Below are 14,778 nucleotides of genomic sequence, written 5' to 3'. Positions count from 1 at the left end.
AATGGTTACTTTTGGGACAATGATTATAAGGACTGGTTACAATTTGGCTTATAAAATCATCTTCAGTCTTATCTTTCCAGTCATATCCAGTTCATGCAATTCCAACCTCAGTATACAGAAATATCAAAATACCCAATTCTTAGAACAGGTCAAAGTAACGACGAACGGCGTGCAACCAGTAACCAGAAACAGCTCAAACACGGCGTTCAGTGTTCGACTGGTCATGACTGTTTTCCAAGATGGCGCCCGCATGTATACGTGAGAGCTACTGTCTTTATAATCTATCTATTTAATAAGCTGTCTGTACACTTACAAAGTTCTCAATGCTTGGGTTTACATGTAGGGACCCTCATTATGCTACCGTTGAAGTGTGGTGCTATTTTGAGCCTTGTTAGTGGTGTAGAAATAGTTTTCTTTTTACTTTACCCTCTGCCCCGACAAGTAGCTTTATAAGCTAATCAGCGGTCTGCACTAGCTTGATTCAAGCTAGAGACACATTTGATTAGCATGAAAACAGATCTCAGAGAACGATTAACTCAGTACACATATGTTATTAACCCCTAGGTTCATTTTGTGCCGGAATTGTCCTTTAACTAAAAGCTCTATCTCTGTAGGTAATGTTGTCAGACTCTTAGAATAATAATCTGAGTCTGTCAGCAGCAACAACAGAACTTTTAGTGGATGGAAACTTTACCTTTTAATTAGGAGTTTAAACACAGACATAACAGGAAGAATAAATCCATCAAATCAAGTCACTAATAATCAGCATGAGGCCTTGTTTTATTAGATTTATTTGCATTTAATTGTTCCACATTCCAAAACATTTAAAACAATTCAATCATTGATGTTATTCTACAAGTCAGATAAATAAATCAGCTGTTTGCTTTCTATTTTCTGACTGTGTATTACATCATCAGTGTCTTTACTTTCAGTCTGAACAGACCTCAACAGATTTAAAACCACATTCAGTCACAGAAAATACAAACAGAGAATATGAAATGTCAGACAAAGATTATTAAATTAAAGTCCACAAAGGAAGATAATATGATGGTAAACTACAAAACAACAATAACTGGAGAGCATACAATTACAAATGGCCAACTTCCAGTATGTCGGTAACGATGAGAGGAATGTTTGCATGGCCTTCCATGCATCAGGGTGTGCTTATTAAACTCACATGGACCAAATCGCTGTATAGTCTCGTTATGGTTTTTGCACCAACTTTTGGGAGTTTTGGAGTATATAAGGGCGTCAAAAATGTGTTCAAAGGCTAAAACAAATAAGAGGGCCCTATAGAGCAGCCATGACACGTCTAGGCCCAAATGTGAAAGCAGCCCGGAGAAATTACTATTTTGAACATTGCTGCAACATTTTGAGAGTTTCTGTGCATCCTAAAGTCCTTAAACATGTATTCCTAAAATGAAAATTAGACTGACTTCCTGTCAGGCAAAAGAAAAGTAAAACATAATGTAATATGTTACTAAAGATGAGAACAAAGTTTTTACCAAATTTCAAACATGCCTACGTTTTCCAACCGAAACATCTTTAAACCTCTTAACGTTTAGGCAGAGCAGCCTATGTCATCTTTCATCAGAGAAATACTAAATGGTCGCCTTTGGGCCTTCCCCCTCACACTGTGGGTACATTGAGGTAAAACCGCTTCAACATTAGCATGGAAAAATCTCCAAAAATATGTTAAAAAAAATTACAAATAAATGTCACAAAGTCGAGTGTTCTGAGGAAAGGCAGAAAACCGTCCAGCTGATCCAGGATAACATCCATGCTGTTCAGAAGATAAAGTTACTGCTGGTCAGCCTTCAATGTGGAGAGAAGATCAGAATATAACAACACAGCTATCAGGGCATGAGGAGGAGGCAGGAGGAAACAGCTTGGCTCTCAAACATCTTCACTACGAGGCAGTGTGAATGCGTTGATGTCTTTTGAGGTAACTACTCCGAGAAAACATTTCCCCACATTGTTCACACCAGTACGGCTTCTCTCCAGTGTGAACACGTCGGTGGATTTCTAGGTCACCACTCTGAGAAAAGGTTTTAGCACATAAATCACAGCTGTAAGGTTTATCTCCAGTGTGAATGCGTTGATGTCTTTTAAGGCTACCACTCTCAGAAAATGTTTCCCCACATTGATCACACCAGTACGGCTTCTCTCCAGTGTGAACACGCTGGTGCTTTTCTAGGTGACCACTCTGAGAAAAGGTTTTGGCACATAAATCACAGCTGTAAGGTTTATCTCCAGTGTGAATGCGTTGATGTGTTTTTAGGGTACTCTGTTGTGTGAAAGCTGCCCCACATTGATCACAGCTGTGTAGATTCTCTCCAGTGTGAACTCTCTGATGAATCTTTAAATATCCAGATGTTGTGAAGGATTTGTCACAGTGCTGACAGTGGTGACGTTTGGGTCCCTCTCCTCCTCTCTGTTTCTATAGCAACAGACAAACAAAGAGAGAGAGAGAGAGAGAGAGAGAGAGAGAGAGAGAGAGAGAGAGAGAGAGAGTTAGTGAACAACCTTCTTTAAACCCTAGACATGCTCTCACTCACAATGTTAACTCTTCATACAATAATTTATGAAAATGTGTGCTGGTTGCAGACATGTTATTAAGGAACCAAATGTACTTTTCATAACTTTCATAAGTTCCGAAATATTCAAAAAATGTCAGGCAAGTTTCCCCATTCAAGTGAAGTCAAGTTCATTTATGTAGCACGTTTAAAACAACCAGAGTTGACCAAAGTGCTGTACAAATTGAAGTGCACGGCACAACAAGTAAAATCAAAGCAAAATGAGTCTAAAATAAATAAATAAAAGCAAGAAAATACAGTACAACATGTAAGAATAAAAGAATGGGGACAATTTAAAAACTAAAACATTTGCAGTTTAGATTTAGAGTTTAGATTCTCTGCCCGAGCCCGAACTTGACCCACGAGCCAGGTCCGGACCTGGCCCTTGATCAAGCATTTGTGTTTTTTTTAAATCATTACTTTATTAGCCTTATTGGGTGGGGAGAAAGCTATGCCTCTCCAGCTTCTCCCGTAGCTCTGGGTATATGTCCTGCACTGACTTGAGTATGAGGTAAACTGGGCTAAATCGTGTCTCCCCCATCTGTAGCACTGTCTTCCATAATTGCGCAACCAGGTCAGATCGTTTCAGATATCTCACGAGTCCTTCATAACGTCAGTTATAACGGCCCACGTATTAAAAAAATTGTTGGGTTAAAATCGGGCTCGGGCTCATAATTCCAGTTAATGTGTCAAAAAATCAAGCCCACCCGCTATGACTTAACATTAAGCATCATCAAACACTGTCAGTCAGCAGTGTTATTCTTTTGGTTTACCATCATCAATCGATTACAGACTATTTTTTATTATTATTTTATTACTATACTACTGTTATATTAGACACTCTGTAACTTGCCTTAAGCTGGATTTATTTGATACATCTGATTTCATATGTTGCTAAAATTGCACTTCTTTTACTGTAAGATTAAAGGGAGAAGAGCTTGGAACTTAAACAAGAGCTTATTCATTATTTTACCGACTACTGTTAAAGAAAGCAAATACAGGCTACTCTTTTTGCACTTGCTCTGTTTACTTTAAGTTTTTATTTTTGTATTCCTCCTGACAGTTACTTTATTTTGTTGTTGGAGTGATAGTCTACATCTGGCTTCAGGTTACACTACAAATACATTTTACTTGAACAGTTCAGTGTTAAACAATTTTAATAAATAGAGACTTGAACCTTATTGAAATTTGTTTTGTGTAAATTGTTAATAATTGAACAATGGGGAAATAATCGCTAATTGAAAAATGAATCGTTAGATTAGTCGACTAATCGAAAAAATAATCACTAGATTAATCGTTTAAAAAATAATAGTAATAATAGTAATAAAAATAGTTTCTAATAAGTAGAACCTCAAAGTCCCATTGACACCTCTTTCCTCTGCAAATCTCACAATTTGAAACTGCTGCTGAAAACGGGCGAATGTCAACAAAGCTCATAGTTTACGTCAACTCGGTGGCTGTACCTTATCTGGCTCTAGTCTGTACCTTTGTCACGCCCAAAATGTACATACAGACCACTGGTCTGAGACCAGCTGGTGTTGTGAATGTAGGTCGCGCAGATCTCAGACAATTTATACATTGTTCGTCTGCTATTTCATCACTAAATTCACTTCTGAGACTTTTTTATGTGAGAAATCAACTATGTAGAGCTCAAATATGGGCCGTTTTAAAAAAATTGATGGCTAATTGCAAATTTGGTCTGACTGTGTCAGAGTTCAGAAGATCCACAGTCTGACGTGACAGCCGGCCGGCGCCTGCCGGGGTCTCTGTCTTGCCGGTCGGCCTGTCCACCTTCACAGACCCGCTGTGAGCTGGCTGGACCTCTATCAGGAGACTCACGGACAAGAGGCGTTTAGTTCCCCGATCGTTTGTTTAAATAACTCAACACACATATCCATTATAAGATTAACTGGAACCTGTGGTTTGTCAAAGTTATAATGCTCCACAAGAGATTGCGGCGTAACAAGCTCGCTGACCGGGCTATCACTCAGACACACTGGCCAGGGAGCAGGCAGAGGAGAGGGAGAGCAGTCTGTAAATAAATTAAAACATGTATATTAGAGCTGTCAGGCTTCCTCTATAATACTATTCAAATTTCATTTGTTATTTTTTTAAATATTCAAATAATATTCAGTAGATACTGCATACTGCAGTAGTCTGCAGTATGCCACGGTATCGGCGCCTATGAATGGTGTTGATTTTTGATTGAAAAAGTGAGAGAAAAGAGTTGCATTTGTCCACTCTGAAGGTTGTAGAAACTTTGTCAGGTGGGTTAAGAAGTTTGTTTATTGTAGAAAACTAGGGGAGCACGCGAAAGCAAAAATCAAAACGTAACAGTAGGAGGTAAATATCAGTAAATATTGAGAAGTGTGAGCTGCAAGGTCTGTGGTACAATCCCATTGCAAATATGTCATTAACAGTGATTGAGTTAAAGTGCCAAAACATGTCTACGTTGATTATGCGCCCCCCTAATGGCCGACCTTCGCCAAATTTGGTACAGAGCCTCAGAGCCGCATGCCGAACGAGCATCACAAGTTTCGTGGTGATTGCTTTTACTGTGGCAGAGATATTGCATATGCAAATTTCCCATTTAAATGCATTGAGTTATTGGCCAAAACAAATAAACGTTGCTTATAGCGCCCCCTTAAGGCCGATCTTCGCCAAATTTGGTACGGAGCATCGTAGTGGGCCGTTGAACAAGGATCTAAAGTTCTTTGCTGATAACATTTAATTTGGCCGAGATATGATATATGTGTGTGGTAGCTAGCTAGAAAAATTTGTTTGGTCGTCAAATGCGCATACTTTAACGTAGCAAAATTATTTGGATAACTTTTGGTCAGGTCTATCTGGAGATGCTATCTACCAGGTTTCGTGCAGATTGGTCACACGGCCTAGGACGAGTTCGAAAAAGTTGGTTTTGGGCATTGCGCGATATTGCAAAAAAACTTTTAAGCGGAAATGGGCGTGGCATATATCACGTAATTCAGCTTGATTCAAGGAACACGTGGATGTAAGAATTTCTAATGTGCGATGTGTATTGTGGGAGTTAAAGACAAAAAAACATTATAGCGCCACCTAGTGGTCCACATGTGTAATGTTTGGTAGGTGTGGTCCTTGGCCCATTGTCCATCTACCCTGTAAATTTAAAGTTGTTCACATTAGTGTAAGTGGTAAATTTAGACATGGGTCCCATAGGCCACGCCCACTTTGACCCCTCAGTACCCCACTCTAGAGATGGCCTCAGGAGTGTCCCTAGATGGTACCCATCAAATTTTGTAAAAATCGGATGAGCCGTTAATGAGATTATACTTATATATATATATATATATATATATATCATACTTTTTGTACTTGTAGCGCCCCCTAGTGACCAATTTTCATAAAACGCATGGGGGACCTCCAGAGGGTCATGTCAAACAAGAATCTAAAGTGTGGCGTTGATAGCATTTTTTTTGGCTGAGATATGGCAAAGTTGGTGTTTTAATAGTTAGGTACACAAATTTGTTCGTGCATAATATGCGCAATTTTTATCCTATAAAAATTATTTTTATTAACTTTTTGTCAGGTCGGTCTGGAGATGCTATGGTCCAAGTTTCGTGCAGATCGGTCGCATGGTCTAGGAGGAGATCGAAAAAGTAGGTTTTTGATAAATTGTGATTTTTCTGCTATAGCGCCACCTAGTGGTGGAAGTGGGTCATTTTTTGCGCCTGAGGTCCTTGCGGAGTTTCAGACCAGTCCTGAAAACGGCAACCCCCCACCATGTATGGTTTAGGCTGTAGTCTGAGTTTTAGAAAGAGAAGAATAATGAAGAAGAAAAATCAATAGAAAAACAATAGGGTTCCACAGCCCTGCTGTTTCTTCCAGACTCGGGCTTGGACCCCTAATAATCTAAAAAGATGTATTGGTCTCTGAGCAGTCTGCCGTTGTTAGAACCATTACAGAAACACGTATAGGACTTTATATATTACCCTTCATCATTGATTTCATTATAGAAACACATTTAAAACAGCCTGGTCTAATTACCTCAACAACTGTCATACTATATTCACCAAACTTCTAACAATATGAACAGCAGTTTATTAGTCTTCATAAAAGGCAATATAACAGCACCAATGACTGTCACGTGAATATTTATTTAAATAATGATCACACAGCAATGTGTACCTGTTGTATTTTAAAATAAGATCAAAGCACTGCTGAGTGAACAGAAAAGGCTCCAGGATTAATAAATCCTGGCTGTTAGCCTGGTCAGGAGCAGGCTAGCTACTGTGACTGATCAGTATTTTGAAGAAGAATGAGAAATCATCATTCATATCCTTAATTGATGCATTAATTAACTTATTGTTCCTGCATTAAGTCATGCATTAAATTCTATTAATCCTTGTACATTACTGATTGTTCATCAAGTACTACATTAATTAATTCATGCTTTTAATGTCCCCTTATTAAGTGTTAGCAGTCAATGGCCTTAGCAATAAACGAGCTATTCTTTAATGTCACCAACTGTGTGTTTGTGCTTTTTCTTTAAGTATCGGTTTTAAAAGTATTGCTTTAGCACCGGTATCTGAAAAAACCCAAATGATAGCCACACCCTAGTCGTGGATAGAGAGTTGAACATACCCGCCAGTGAGTTTAAAGCCAGCTCGGCGGGTGCACATGAATGTTGTGGCGTAATGAATTGTGTTTATGGAGGACAAGTTGAGTTTCAAAACCCTTCCAGATGGTTCTCTCCACGAGACTAAAGGTATTTGCATGAACTGTCGATGTGAACTGAGTCACCACCACTGGAGAACGTCAAGTCTCAAATACCACTTGAGTATTACAAAGTTCAAAAACATATCCCTTTAGAACAGAACAGATAAAATATATGTGATTAATTTGCAATTAATAACGAGTTAACTATGGACACGCGGTTAATCATAATCAAATATTTTAATCGATTGACAGCTCTAATTTACATACATTTTAAATATGCTGAACATTATCCAATATGTAATAATGTCAATCAATCAATATTAATGCTGCATTGTTGTGGCCTTCCAGTTTATTTTGGGGAAACTTAGCCAGAAACTATTCTTCTTTTTCTTGCTATCATTTTATGGAACTGTTGAAATACTAAGGTTGATATCTAAAGTAAAGAGTAGTTACATGTAGCATACAATGACAAAACAAATAGAAAACACTTTAAACCCTATTTTAACAATCTAAGCGCACGGCATGAAGGGCATGGCGCAGGTGCGTTTAGGGCGTGTCCAAATCAAGGTTATTATAGTTTTGCATTTTTCATTAGTTTTTATTTTTATTTCGTTTTGACTTTTTGTTTTCAAATTCAGTTTAGTTTTAATTAGTTTTTAAAGCGGGTTTGCTAGTTTAGTTTAGTTTTTATTTTTTGAAAATGCTTAGTTTTAGTTTAGTTTTTATTGGTTTTAGTCTTTTTTTGTAATATGGGTTGTGAGGGGATTCAAAAAGATCAGAAAAAAGTATTGTGTAATAATAACTCAACAAAAACATCATACAATTTTAGAAATATGTATTCCCAATGTATTCAACAATAACACCAGTACATAACATGTAGCCTACATACGGTCATAAATATGTAAACAGTCCACACAAGATGCAGTAAGTGCAAAATGTGTAAGTGACGTGTGCCAGGAAAAAACCTAAATAGCCAACAGACTAAAGAAGACATACATGAACAGGTGTTTTCAACTTTGGTTCGAGTAAAGTGGCGAACTTTTTGAAGTCAGTCGAGTCACACAGTTGTGTAGACATCCCAGTATCAATCCACATATTAACCCACACTTCCTCCCACTTTTGGTGTTCCTGCGTATGTACTAATCAGCAGCTGTCAGGTCGCTGGTGAAAGCCCTCCTGTAGTGTTCTCTGTCCTGCTGTTGTCTCTGTCATACTGCCGGGCCCTGTATCCATACATCCATGCCCGTAACGTTACCGGGGTTAGCTTCTGTTTCGGGAAAAGGGGGCTTTGCATTCTTCTTTACCTTGTTAAGGTAAACTAGGTTAGCATCCTAGCTTGTGTGCGCTTCTCAAATGTACTTTCAAATTCGTGGGATTTTTCCCTGTAATAAATTGTCAACATATTTTACCACCTTCCACTGCAAGGCGCTTTTATCCTAATAATCATAATCAAATAGGACTGCCGCTTTCTTCCGACTTTCGGTACCGCTATGATGCCAGGCGAGAGGCACGGAGCCATGGACATGTTGTGTTCAATTTTACGTGGAATGTCGGAATTTCTGGGTTCCCAGTCGGAAACTATACATGTCTATGGGAAATGTCATGGTCGGAGAGATATAACGTTATTTGCTCTATGAAAGGTCGACAAAGACGAAAACTAAGGACATTTACTCGATTATTTTATTTTATTTTAGTTAGTTTTGCAAACAGACATTACAGTTTTAGTTTAGTTATTGTTTTTTTGTAATGCCTCGTTTTTATTTTTATTTCAGTTAACGACAATGTTTTTTCCCACCTAGTTTTCGTTATTTCGTTCGTTTTCGTTAACGATTATAACCTTGGTCCAAATCCACTTTTGCTAGTTTAACGGTTGAAAAAAGAGTCTGTGCACCGGGTGCATGGTTCAAAAGGGTTGTACTTAGTGTCCTCATTAATCATAGGTGTGTTTTGGGCATAACATGCAATAAACCAATCAGAGTGTCATCTCCCATTCCCTTTAAAAGCCAGGCGCGTTTGTACCTTGGCGCATTGCTATTATGATGGCGGATTTGGCCCATAATATTTAGGGCCCGAGTACCGACAGCGGCGAAGGCCCTATTGAAACTGAAGGAATTATTATTCTTCCTTCGTCCAGCAAATTAATTGTCTTTTTGAGGGGCTTAACATACTCAAAAACTCACTAAAATTGGCGGTCGCATCACTTCTGGTGAGAATTTATGTATTTTAATGGTTTCGGGAATAGGCGCATAAAAATGGCTCGCTAGCGCCCCCTACAAAATTTAAAAAATTGAGCCCCTGGAGTACGTTTAACGTAGACTCACAAAACTTGGTACACATATGAAGCATGTCAAGACGTACAAAGAATGCCATTGGAGCCATACCCTAAACCCAACAGGAAGACCGCAATTTTGAATTGAATGTTTGAAATTAGTGCGATTTTGGCTATTTCCACATGTCATACTTTAAGGAACTCCTCCTAGAGATTTCATCCAATCAACTTCAAATTCGGTCTGTGCCATCTTAAGACCTTAGAGATGAAAAGTTATTACATGAAAAACGTTTTGTCATAGGGCATGACTGTGGCGGGGCGGCCATTCTGTACGTTTCGCCATCAAAACAGGAAGTGGGTGTAACTTGAGTGTACATTGTCCAATTGGCTCGAAACTTTTCAGGATTCATAAGAGTCCAACCTTGACGACATCTAAAGGCAGATATTGGCTCAAAGTCATAACGCCCCCTAGTGGCAACAGGAAGTAGGCCTAAAAGTCAAGGTGCTAGACTGCACCGGGTGCAAGATAGGGCCCATTGAGTCAAAGTGATTTCACCTTTTGTGGAGAACTCATTCTTGTTATTAAGTGGGAACTAATTCCAGACGGACGTCCTGAAGTCAGAAGTGTCTCGTCCCGCAGATGAGCTGTGAAGTCAACAAACAGAGACACACCATGAGACAGGAGACAGGAGACACTATAACATCACTATACTCATATACTATCAGCTGATCAACACACAGAGACACACCATGAGACAGGGGACACTCCACACTATTGAGAATGAGGACATACGTTATGGTAGCTTGCTGTCACGTCACGATTTGGGAGGTGCCTGAGCCCGTCCACCATTTTGGCGTACCTACGCTATCGGTTGCCAGGGGCAACAGTGTAAGAGCGCTGCATTTCAAAACACTGGACGAAATGGATGTGGAAACTGTGAACTGTGCTGTTCAATTTGTTTTGTTGAGATAGAGAAGGTGAATCATCGTCAGTCTGCTTGCAGGAGAAGAATATTCTGTCGGCAACTTTGCCCGCAACGTGCGAAGGTAGGTAACGTTACCGACACTGATAGGCTATAATGTAAGCAATAGCTAGTCGTTTTCTCTTATTTATCCCATGTCAGTAAATTAAAAACTCGTGGGAATTTATGTTTGTACTTTGTAATTGTCATAACACTTACCTGTAAGGAGAATTGCATTAATTAATCTTAATTACATTAAGCTTACAGTAGCTAAGTTTACATTAGCTTGTAGTTTACTGCATACATGTAACATTAGCTCATTGTCCAGTAGCTTCTAGCTTTCAAACAAATGCAGTGCAAAATATGATCAGCAACTACAACAAGGTAAACGCTACCAGCTAATGGAGGTTGCTACAGGCAGTATGATATGCAGTAAACTGCAAGTGAGAAAGGTTAAATAGTACTGTAAACACACAAGCTACAAGGCTACAACCAACATATGAAAAGTCATAACAACACCATTGATAAACACCCACTAACACAGTAAAGGTAGGTGTAAGTGTGTTAAATGGTCAACAGTTGTCAGTTAAGACCATGATGAAGAAACTACACCACTACACAGTTACATGAAGTACCTTCATGTTACAGTATGCTTAAATATACTTGTGATACAATTCTAATCTTACCAGGACAGGTTGGATAACTACTGGACTAACCTAATCTTACCAGGACAGGTTGGATAACTACTGGACTAACCTAATCTTACCAGGACAGGTTGGATAACTACTGGACTAACCTAATCTTACCAGGACAGGTTGGATAACTACTGGACTAACCTAATCTTACCAGGACAGGTTGGATAACTACCGGACTAACCTAATCTTACCAGGACAGGTTGGATAACTACTGGACTAACCTAATCTTACCAGGACAGGTTGGATAACTACTGGACTAACCTAATCTTACCAGGACAGGTTGGATAACTACCGGACTAACCTAATCTTACCAGGACAGGTTGGATAACTACTGGACTAACCTAATCTTACCAGGACAGGTTGGATAACTACTGGACTAACCTAATCTTACCAGGACAGGTTGGATAACTACCGGACTAACCTAATCTTACCAGGACAGGTTGGATAACTACTGGACTAACCTAATCTTACCAGGACAGGTTGGATAACTACTGGACTAACCTAATCTTACCAGGACAGGTTGGATAACTACTGGACTAACCTAATCTTACCAGGACAGGTTGGATAACTACTGGACTAACCTAATCTTACCAGGACAGGTTGGATAACTACTGGACTAACCTAATCTTACCAGGACAGGTTGGATAACTACTGGACTAACCTAATCTTACCAGGACAGGTTGGATAACTACCGGACTAACCTAAAGCTTTCTCCTTCTCTCTGCAGTCTTGAAGCAACCCCATCATCAGCAGCTGTGTCTGATCGCCACTTCATGTTGAATATACTTGTGTACAGTATATAGTAATGTTTGAATAAATGTTATAATAAAGATACACGTTTTCGTTAATGTCTTTTTAGAGCTTGTATACCTAATGAGTTATTAAAACAGGTAGCATCTGAATATAATTACTCAGTTAGAAGTTTCCTGTGTCCAGGTCACAATCTGATGGAAAAATAAACATTGAAAAACAGTTTATATTATATACACACCCAAAAACATAATGACACAGACAAACCAGTTAATTTAATGCATTTATTTTTTGTATGGCAATCTCTAATATAGCAAATAATCTATTCAACATCTCTCTTTGGCCTCTGTCTCCCTGCTTGTCTTTTGCTTTCCCTCTCATCCTCATTTCTCCCTTCTAGTGCAGCCTCCGTTTGTTCCTTAGTCCCTGTTAAAAGACAGCAAACACAAGAAAAATATGTTTATAGTTATGAATGCTAATACGTAACGTTATGGAACGTTGTACTTTTTACATGGGAAACTACTCATACATTTTAGCTTTCATTTAACGTTGCTAGTGAAGTTAACAAGGAGCAGCTTTACCTTCCATCCTGCAGCTACAACTGATAAACACAAACATTTCTAAATCTCTGCTAACGTTACGCATATACAGTAACGGCTTATAAAAAGAGATGAAAATGCCACCGGACATTAAACTTTACAAACACTAAGCTAACAGCCTAATGTAAAATGATTAGCATGGGTGTATTCACTTATGCTTAGCACTGTAGTTAGCTAGCAGGCTAGGCAACAACGTTAGGTGCACTTGGTGGCTTTAAGAGCCGACAACACAAACGTATTTAAAGAGATTTTAAGAGAACTTACCCGAATGAAAATGCAGAGAACACACTCTCATCGACTGGGAGATGCGGTCGAAAGTAATGTCCTTTCTTCTAATTGCAGCCACTCAAGAAATCCGATGTCTCATTATCACATCGGACACATGCTCTCCTTCGTGCTTTTTCCATGTAGGGATACGAAGAAACTGTAACACATGGTTCCTACGCTTTCCACAAAAATCGTGTGTGGAACTGAAGCAGTTTTTTTTACACAGCAGTGTGTTCCAGGCATTCTAAAATAGTGAATTATCTCTAGTGAAAAACAGAACTGCAACGAAGACCTCTGCAACTGTTGTATCTGATGATATATAACTTTGACTTATGTTTAATTATGCCTACATATATTCAATTTAAATGTATTCCATATTGTACTATGTTATTGAGGTTATGGTGAGAGAGTTGGGGCCTTGTGTATAAGAAAGGATGCAGATGCTGGGTCTGGAACAATGACAGGAAAGGGGTCCATACGTCCTGGTAAATGTGTATTCTGTCATTCTATGGCGAATAACCAGTTTAGGCACAGTCAACTAATGACCTTGGAGAGGCCTACAGGAAACCTATGTTCAACAGTGTATGATTATGATTATGCTATGAGGTTGATTACATTAGCAGAGGGGCCCCAGGAACACACATACACCCTCCCACTTTAGGTCATACAATGCATAGAATATATACCCTGTGTTAACAGCAGAACGGCAGAACGACTTTTTGGAAGAATTTGGGTTGGTCGTTCTCCAAGCTCTCTGCAGCAGTTTGTAAAATTGATGCTGAATCTTTGCTTGTAATAAACCTTTTTATAATCAAGAACAGTGTCGGCGGATTCCTCTTCATACAGCATCACAGCATACTATTTAAGACACCACACAACCAACACAAACAATGAACATGAGCAGTTCAAAATGGCAGAAGGGGGATCTCTGGGGGCGGGGCGCTGTGCCGTGACGACATCTCCTCATTTTCATATTGAGAATGATATGATATGACATCACTATACTCATATACTATCAGCTGATCAACACACAGAGACACACCATGAGACAGGAGACACTATAACATCACTATACTCATATACTATCAGCTGATCAACACACAGAGACACACCATGAGACAGGAGACACTATAACATCACTATACTCATATACTATCAGCTGATCAACAGACAGAGACACACCATGAGACATGAGACACTATAACATCACTATACTCATATACTATCAGCTGATCAACACACAGAGACACACCATGAGACAGGAGACACTATAACATCACTATACTCATATACTATCAGCTGATCAACAGACAGAGACACACCATGAGACAGGAGACACTATAACATCACTATACTCATATACTATCAGCTGATCAACACACAGAGACACACCATGAGACAGGAGACACTATAACATCACTATACTCATATACTATCAGCTGATCAAGTGTCTCTTTTCCAGGTTTTTCTTCACATTGGGAACCATGTTTTGATTTAATAATCTGAAAAGTTACTTAAGCTGTTGACTAGAAGTATAAAGTAGAATAACATGGAAATACTTAAGTAATAGTACCTCTGAATTGTAAAGCAGAGAGCAGTTGAGTAAAATACTTTCCACCCCTACTCTTGTGAAGCGGCTGCTTTAAACAAACAGTTAAACTCTCAGTTTCTCACCAATTCTTCCGTGTTGACTCCACAAGATTTCCACGCTTTACTTCTCAGAAACAGCCAACAAGAGGAGAGGAAACAGCCAACAAGAGGAGTTTAAATTAAATGTTCTTGTCAAAGCAGATGAAGTGTTGAAAAAGATTGTTGATCCAATGAAGCAGAAATGAGTCAGGCAGAAGTTGATCCTAGAGTTCAGCCCACAGCTCATTGGGGAGGACAGGGGGGTTCGGACTCTCTTAACCAGGGAAAAACATGAGACACAAGTTTTACTACCCCCCTCCATAAGCCTCACAGTGG

General features: G+C 39.1%; 1 long non-coding RNA gene across 1 annotated transcript; it reads right to left on the bottom strand.

The window, feature by feature from the left end:
• Positions 1–678: 678 nt before the first annotated feature.
• LOC116040601 lies at positions 679–14,640 on the bottom strand. Its single transcript, XR_004898998.1, has 3 exons — positions 14,488–14,640; positions 10,097–10,185; positions 679–2,440 (listed from the first exon to the last, which is right to left on the bottom strand). It is a non-coding gene; the product is annotated as an uncharacterized LOC116040601 (long non-coding RNA).
• Between the last annotated feature and the right edge of the window lie 138 nt (positions 14,641–14,778).

Source organism: Sander lucioperca, chromosome 12 (genome assembly GCF_008315115.2).
Source record: "Sander lucioperca isolate FBNREF2018 chromosome 12, SLUC_FBN_1.2, whole genome shotgun sequence".
In the NCBI taxonomy this organism is placed as follows: domain Eukaryota; kingdom Metazoa; phylum Chordata; class Actinopteri; order Perciformes; family Percidae; genus Sander; species Sander lucioperca.
Note: the sequence above shows the minus strand (reverse complement) of the source record. Positions and strands in the feature narration are given on the sequence as shown.